Source organism: Salvelinus alpinus, chromosome 10, assembly GCF_045679555.1.
Source record: "Salvelinus alpinus chromosome 10, SLU_Salpinus.1, whole genome shotgun sequence".
In the NCBI taxonomy this organism is placed as follows: Eukaryota; Metazoa; Chordata; class Actinopteri; order Salmoniformes; family Salmonidae; genus Salvelinus; species Salvelinus alpinus.
The window spans coordinates 25,987,227-25,996,073 of NC_092095.1; the positions used below are offsets into that span (position 1 = coordinate 25,987,227).

At 41.7% G+C, this 8,847-nt stretch overlaps 1 long non-coding RNA gene across 1 annotated transcript in view; it reads right to left on the reverse strand.

Moving 5' to 3' along the window:
• Positions 1-5,606: 5,606 nt before the first annotated feature.
• The window catches only part of LOC139531810 (uncharacterized), a 31,561-nt gene continuing 28,320 nt past the window's right edge, over positions 5,607-8,847 (reverse strand). The window contains exons 3-4 of the long non-coding RNA XR_011666434.1: positions 6,822-6,888; positions 5,607-6,457 (exon numbers count right to left, since the gene is read on the reverse strand). This is a non-coding gene — a long non-coding RNA (uncharacterized lncRNA). The remainder of the gene's footprint in view (positions 6,458-6,821; positions 6,889-8,847) is intronic.

Sequence of the window (8,847 nt, forward strand, 5' to 3'; positions counted from 1 at the left end):
AAAATGTGTGAAAAAGTTTGGGCACCCCTGACAATTTCCATGATTTCCATTTATAAATAATTGGGTGTTTGGATCAGCAATTTCATTTTGATCTATCAAATAACTGATGGACACAGTAATATTTCAGTCGTGAAATTAGTTTTATTGGATTAACAGAAAATGTGCAATATGCATCAAAACAAAATTAGACAGGTGCATAAATTTGGGCACCCCAATAAAAAAAAAAAAATCACATCAATATTTAGTAGAGCCTCCTTTTGCTAAAATAACAGCCTCTAGACGCTTCCCATAGCCTCTAATGAGTGTCTGGATTCTGGATGAAGGTATTTTGGACCATTCCTCCTTACAAAACATCTCCAGTTCAGTTAGGTTTGATGGTTGCCGAGCATGGACAGCCCGCTTCAAATCATCCCACAGATTCTCAATGATATTCAGGTCTGGGGACTGGGATGGCCATTCCAGAACATTGTACTTGTTCCTCTGCATAAATGCCCAGGTAGATTTTGAGCAGTGTTTTGGGTCGTTGTCTTGTTGAAATATCCAGCCCCGGCATAACTTCAACTTTGTCAAATCAAATCAAATCAAATTTTATTAGTCACATACACATGGTTAGCAGATGTTAATGCGAGTGTAGCGAAATGCTTGTGCTTCTAGTTCCGACAATGCAGTAATAACAACAAGTAATCTAACCTAACAATTCCACAACTACTACCTTATACACACAAGTGTAAAGGGATAAAGAATATGTACATAAAGATATATGAATGAGTGATGGTACAGAACGGCATAGGCAAGATGCAGTAGATGGTATAGAGTACGGTATATACATATGAGATGAGTACTGTAGGGTATGTAAACATAAAGTGGCATAGTTTAAAGTGGCTAGTGGTACATGTATTACATAAAGATGGCAAGATGCAGTAGATGATATAGAGTACAGTATATACATATACATATGAGATGGGTAATGTAGGGTATGTAAACATTATATTAAGTGGCATTGTTTAAAGTGGCTAGTGGTACATTTTTACATAATTTCCATCAATTCCCATTTTTAAAGTGGCTGGAGTTGAGTCAGTATGTTGGCAGCGGCCGCTAAATGTTAGTGGTGGCTGTTTAACAGTCTGATGGCCTTGAGATAGAAGCTGTTTTTCAGTCTCTCGGTCCCTGCTTTGATGCACCTGTACTGACCTCGCCTTCTGGATGATAGCGGGGTGAACAGGCAGTGGCTTGGGTGGTTGTTGTCCTTGATGATCTTTATGGCCTTCCTGTGACATCGGGTGGTGTAGGTGTCCTGGAGGGCAGGTAGTTTGCCCCCGGTGATGCGTTCTGCAGACCTCACTACCCTCTGGAGAGCCTTACGGTTGTGGGCGGAGCAGTTGCCGTACCAGGCGGTGATACAGCCCGACAGGATGCTCTCGATTGTGCATCTGTAGAAGTTTGTGAGTGCTTTTGGTGACAAGCCGAATTTCTTCAGCCTCCTGAGGTTGAAGAGGCGCTGCTGCGCCTTCTTCACAACGCTGTCTGTGTGGGTGGACCAATTCAGTTTGTCCGTGATGTGTACACCGAGGAACTTAAAACTTTCCACCTTCTCCACTACTGACCCGTCGATGTGGATAGGGGGGTGCTCCCTCTGCTGTTTCCTGAAGTCCACAATCATCTCCTTTGTTTTGTTGACGTTGAGTGTGAGGTTATTTTCCTGACACCACACTCCGAGGGCCCTCACCTCCTCCCTGTAGGCCGTCTCGTCGTTGTTGGTAATCAAGCCTACCACTGTAGTGTCATCCGCAAACTTGATGATTGAGTTGGAGGCGTGCATGGCCACGCAGTCGTGGGTGAACAGGGAGTACAGGAGAGGGCTCAGAACGCACCCTTGTGGGGCCCCAGTGTTGAGGATCAGCGGGGTGGAGATGTTGTTACCTACCCTCACCACCTGGGGGCGGCCCGTCAGGAAGTCCAGGACCCAGTTGCACAGGGCGGGGTCGAGACCCAGGGTCTCGAGCTTGATGACGAGTTTGGAGGGTACTATGGTGTTAAATGCTGAGCTGTAATCGATGAACAGCATTCTCACATAGGTATTCCTCTTGTCCAGATGGGTTAGGGCAGTGTGCAGTGTGGTTGCGATTTCGTCGTCTGTGGACCTATTGGGTCGGTAAGCAAATTGGAGTGGGTCTAGGGTGTCCGGTAGGGTGGAGGTGATATGGTCCTTGACTAGTCTCTCAAAGCACTTCATGATGACGGAAGTGAGTGCTACGGGGCGGTAGTCGTTTAGCTCAGTTACCTTAGCTTTCTTGGGAACAGGAACAATGGTGGCCCTCTTGAAGCATGTGGGAACAGCAGACTGGGATAAGGATTGATTGAATATGTCCGTAAACACACCAGCCAGCTGGTCTGCGCATGCTCTGAGGACGCGGCTGGGAATGCCGTCTGGGCCTGCAGCCTTGCGAGGGTTAACACGTTTAAATGTTTTACTCACCTCGGCTGCAGTGAAGGAGAGCCCGCAGGTTTTGGTAGCGGGCCGTGTCAGTGGCACTGTATTGTCCTCAAAGCGGGCAAAAAAGTTATTTAGCCTGTCTGGGAGCAAGACATCCTGGTCCGCGACGGGGCTGGTTTTCTTTTTGTAATCCGTGATAGACTGTAGACCCTGCCACATACCTCTTGTGTCTGAGCTGTTGAATTGCGACTCTATTTTGTCTCTGTACTGGGACTTAGCCTGTTTGATTGCCTTGCGGAGAGAATAGCTACACTGTTTGTATTCGGTCATGTTTCCGGTCACCTTGCCCTGGTTAAAAGCAGTGGTTCGCGCTTTCAGTTTCACGCGAATGCTGCCGTCAATCCACGGTTTCTGGTTTGGGAATGTTTTAATCGTTGCTGTGGGTACGACATCGTCAATGCACTTCCTAATGAACTCGCTCACCGAATCAGCATATTCGTCCATGTTGTTGTTGGACGCAATGCGGAACATATTCCAATCCGCGTGATCGAAGCAGTCTTGAAGCGTGGAATCAGATTGGTCGGACCAGCGTTGAACAGACCTGAGCGCGGGAGCTTGTTGTTTTAGTTTCTGTTTGTAGGCTGGAATCAACAAAATGGAGTCGTGGTCAGCTTTTCCGAAAGGAGGGCGGGGGAGGGCCTTATATGCGTCGCGGAAGTTAGTATAACAATGATCCAGGGTTTTACCAGCCCTGGTAGCACAATCGACATGCTGATAGAATTTAGGGAGTTTTGTTTTTAGATTAGCCTTGTTAAAATCCCCAGCTACGATGAATGCAGCCTCAGGGTGTGTGGTTTCCAGTTTACAAAGAGTCAGATAAAGTTCGTTCAGGGCCATCGATGTGTCTGCTTGGGGGGGAATATATACGGCTGTGATTATGATCGAAGAGAATTCCCTTGGTAGATAATGCGGTCGACATTTGATTGTGAGGAGTTCTAGATCAGGTGAACAGAATGACTTGAGTTCCTGTGTGTTGTTATGATGATCACACCACGTCTCGTTAATCATAAGGCATACCCCCCCGCCCCTCTTCTTACCAGAAAGATGTATGTTTCTGTCGGCGCGATGCGTGAAGAAACCAGCTGGCTGCACCGACTCCGTTAGCGTCTCTTGAGTTAGCCATGTTTCCGTGAAGCAGAGCACGTTGCAATCCCTGATGTCTCTCTGGAATGTTACCCGTGCTCGGATTTCATCAACCTTATTGTCAAGAGACTGGACATTGGCGAGTAGTATGCTAGGGAGTGGAGCGCGATGTGCCCGTCTCCGAAGCCTGACCAAGAGACCGCTACGTTTGCCCCTTTTACGGCGTCGCATAGGGTCCCCGGCTGGGATCAGATCCATTGTATTGGGTGGAAGGCAAAACACTGGATCCGTTTCGGGAAAGTCATATTCCTGGTTATAACGATGGTGAGTTGACGTTAATCGTATATTCAGTAGTTCCTCCCGACTGTATGTAATGAAACCTAAGATTACCTGGGGTACCGATGTAAGAAATAACACATAAAAAAACAAAATACTGCATATTTTCCAAGGAACGCGAAGCGAGGCGGCCATCTCGGTCGGCGCCATCTTACTTGTGACTGATTCTTCAACATTATTCCCAAGAATCTGCTGATATTGAGTGGAATCCATGCGACCCTCAACTTTAACAAGATTCCCAGTACCGGCACTGGCCACACAGCCCCACAGCATGATGGAACCCCCACCAAATTTTACTGTGGGTAGCAAGTGTTTTTCTTGGAACGCTGTGTTCTTTTGCCGCCATGCATAACGTCCCTTGTTATGACCAAATAACTCAATCTTTGTTTCATCAGTCCACAGCACCTTATTCCAAAATTAAGCTGGCTTGTCCAAATGTGTGTTTGCATACATCAAGCGACTCTGTTTGTGGCGTGTGTGCAGAAAAGGCTTCTTCCGCATCACTCTCCCATACAGCTTCTCCTTGTGCAAAGTGCGCTGAATTGTTGAACGATGCACAGTGACACCATCTGCAGCAAGATGATGTAGTAGGTCTTTGGAGGTGGTCTGTGGGCTGATTTTGACCGTTCTCACCATCCTTCGCCTTTGCCTCTCCGATATTTTACTTGGCATGCCACTTCTGGCCTTAACAAGAACTGTGTCTGTGGGCTTCCATTTCCTCACTATGTTCCTCACAGTGGACACTGACAGCTTAAATCTCAGCGATAGCTTTTTGTAGCCTTCCTCTAAACCATAATGTTAAACAATCTTTGTTTTCAGGTCATTTGAGAGTTGTTTTGAGGCCCCCATGTTTCCACTCTTCAGAGGAGAGTCAAAGAGAACAACAACTTGCAATTGGCCACCTTAAATACCTTTTCTCATGATTGGATGCACTTGTCTATGAAGTTCAAGGCTTAATGAGCTCACCAAACCAATTGTGTGCTCCAATTAATCAGTGCTAAGTAGTTACAGGTATTCAAATCAACAGAATGACAAGGGTGCCCACATTTTTGCATAGCCTATTTTTCACATCTGATTTAATTTCATACAACTTAATATTGCTACACTAAAAATCTTTGTCTGGACAATACCCCAGTACTCAGCTTTTATTAGAAAATGAATGGCATGCCACTGTGATCATTTTCTGTGATGACAGAGTAAATTATTATGCAGCCTCAGAGGGGTGCCCAAACTTTTTCATACGACTGTATATAATAAAAATGTTCTCAGAATATACAGTAGTTAATTTTCGCAACCTTTATCCATCTTCTATCACAGAAAGGACACAATAAAGAGAAGCTCTCAGATGGATTTTTCTGAAAATCTCCTGACTTTATTGCTTTAGTTTTCTAAATGTTACTGAGCAGAATAAATAATAAAGTACATTTAAATTGCATCTCTGTCTCACAATATGTTACCTTTTGTGCCAAAGGTTTTTCATGTCTGGTATAGATATCAAGGTTGGTGTTGATGCCATTATGAATAGGATTTCTAGGCATTTTGGAAGAATAAAATGCACTATTATTTAACACAATTATATAAAAAAAAACATGGATTTTAATAGAAAAATACAGATAACATACGTCAAATGGTATCATAGTAAAAGACAAACATTTAACACCTCGCTTAAGTTTTGATAAAATTGTGAGTAATATTTACAGTGTGTCTCAAATTTAATTGGGTTATTTACCAATTTTATATACAAAACAAAGATGACACTATGAATACGAGGGAGGGAAAATGTGTATTCTTGCCATCAACAATGGTAAAGGTTTGACCGTATCTATACATTGTCTTGAACAGTAACCCTTTTCGTGTCATTACAATTTAGCCTCCATATCTGCATCATCCGAAGTGTACTTACATTTTAGACCACTGTATTCAAACAGTGTCTTGTTAACAGCCTTGAATACATATGGCAACATTATTCTATGACAATATTCTGTTGAAATCAATTTGAGTAATGTTAACCAGTTAGAGAACTCAATAATAATGATAATATAGTGAAGGCAGTGTACATTCAGAACAAGGTGCACTTGCTTAGCAATGCTACACTAGAGACTAAATGTTTTTCTATATCAAATAAAGCATGTAACAAGAAGTCCATACAACGCAAAATTCTACACAATGCAAAAGTTCTACACAGTAAAGAGCTGCGTGCAGAATCTGTTATTGACTGGAGGTTGGGGCAACTCCAAGAATGAATTAGAATAGTGAATTGGCCATAAAAGTGTTGTGAGTAGTAGTGTTATATTAAAAGTATCAGATTGTATTCCTTCTTAATATTTTTCAAGTGAGGTAAAATATACCTTTCAGAATAACGATACATCACCTGTTATATTATCCTGCTCAGATGCTTCTGTGGTCCCTGTGGAAAGAAAACACTATCCTGAGACTACATTGAAGGTGATCTACATTTTTTATTATTTTTTGGTTGGAGCCTCCTTGTTGGGGCTGATGTGCAGATGTTGAGGGAAGAAGGAACTTAAAAGCAAAAGGAATCAGCTGAAAGAGAAGAAAGGTGAAATGTAAGATCAAATGGAGGAAAAAGCAAAGGGAATCATACAGATCTACTGGTTTAAAAGTCACCCTTTGTCCTGATGCTAATTCAATAAATATCTGGCGTTCTGGTCAATTCTAAAAAAAAAAAAAATTTTTTTAACTAGCTTGCAACGTTATATGAAAATAAAACTGGCAATTGTGCTTGCTGCTGAAGCGTGACACAAGCAAAAAAGGTAACTTGTTAACCAACACATCTGTATCAAAAGACTGAAATGAAAGACATAACAAATCGAATTAGAAGTAAATAAAACAATAGACACTATAATAGTGTATAATCTAATGCTACCAAAGACAGTTCACTTCGTACCATCGCTCTTGTGTGTGGTCATGCTTGCTGTCCTTGACAGAAGGTCTCCCAATGCAAGAGGCTGGACCTGCATCAGTGAGTCACATGGAGGAGAGATTGATGTTACATACAAATAAGGTAAATATCACACAGTAACTGCCTGCGTCCAAACAAAACACTTATGTCATCCTGTTAATTGTTAATAAGCCATAGTGCAGCACTTTCCAACAGCCAATAACTCCATAGGGAGATCAAAAATATTTTTCCGTTACCCCACAAATAAAAAGATTCTTAAAGTAGATTGCATGTTTGTTTGCCCACGAAACTAACACAGTGTGACAAAATTCTGCCTAACTGTCTAATGGCCAGCATCTGTGGATATCAGCATGACAGAGTAAAAAATGTGCCCATCAATGAACAAACGTAGCTAGCTACTTTGCTGTACAGAGATGTGCACCTTTGTATTGGGATAAAACATCAATTCAGGTGGAAATAAACAACCTTTCTTGCAACCTTCACTTTAAAGCAGCAATCAGCAGTTGAAACAATAGCAAAGCTTGTCCCCGCCCCTGTTTCAGTAAAAATCTAAAGGGATGGAGCTGGAGAAATGTAACTACTCCCAAATTCATAGATAGAGCTATGGATGCCAGGACTGACCATCCATGATATCAAAATGATGGCTCTAACCATGTTTTGAGGCTATACAGTGTTGTTTAAATTTATTTTGTTTACAAACATTGGAGTAAAACAAGCATATATTTTGGGTTCTGATGGGGTACGACAGTTGAGCTAAGCTTATGAGGCATTTCAAAGTTATAATCTTTAAGAATCAAGGGGTACATATAATGAATGTATAACTCCAAAAATGATGTAGCAACTGCAGACTGCCCCTTTAAGCTCAACTTTCTAAATAATGATAAAACCAGCAATCAGTTAGTTACATTGAGTCCCAACACATTTCAATGACAGTTTTATGTTAACGTATCTACAGTGTGTGAATAACACAAGCCTAATAGTGTCAGAGTGTGAAAGGCAAAGCAAGGACAAAGACAACACTGAGAAGTGAGGTGCGTTCTCCATGACCTTTGAGTCACAACAGACGCATGGGCATCCTAATTATAGGGCAGTCTTTGAAATACAAAGGAGGGTCAGATTACACGTTTCAACAGCAGAGCAGTGGTAAGGTGTCCAGCCATCATTCCTTCTGTCTGACAGGCAGTTCTTATAACACAAGCAGACTGGACAGCTGAGTATGAGGCATAAAAAGAGAGGTTGAGCCTAGAATAGACTGTTCAAGTATTGAGACTAAGTACGGAGCTTAATGAGGGGAGTAGAACATTTGAGGGTCAAATCAAACAGTGCAATGTAAAACAGGTTTTTAAAAAGTTAAATACTAGAGCATTGGGCAATAGTATGTAAGAGGCACTAATGCAAAATACAAGTGAATACAAATACTATGTCAATATGTTGTGGATCATGGTAGATTTTAGAGGCTTGAAATATATTGGCTGATGGGTGGGGTGGATGTACAGCGGGATCCAAAATGATTGACACCCTTGGCAAAAGATGAGCGTTAATGACTGTATAAAATGTCTAATTCAAATACTGAGCTGTATTGTATGCTCAAAAAAATGTGGAAATTATATTATTTTATACTAAAATGATTCTACCATGATTACGGATCATTTATACCATGATTACGGATAATCCATTTTGGAGTCACTTTTATTATAAATAAGAATAAAATATGTTTCTAACCACTTTTATTTTAATGTGGAAGCTACCATGATTACCAATAATCCTAAATGAATCGTGATAAAGTTACAGATTGTCAAAGATCATACCCCCAAAACATGCTAACCTCCCCTGTTATTGGTAGTGGTGAGAGGTTAGCATGTCTTGGGGGTATGATCTTTGACCCTCTGTAACTTTCTCACTCATCATTATTCCCGATTCATTCAGGATTATCGGTAATCATGGTAGCTTCCACATTAATACACAAGTATTTAGAAACACATTTTATTCTTATTTCTAATAAAAGTGACTC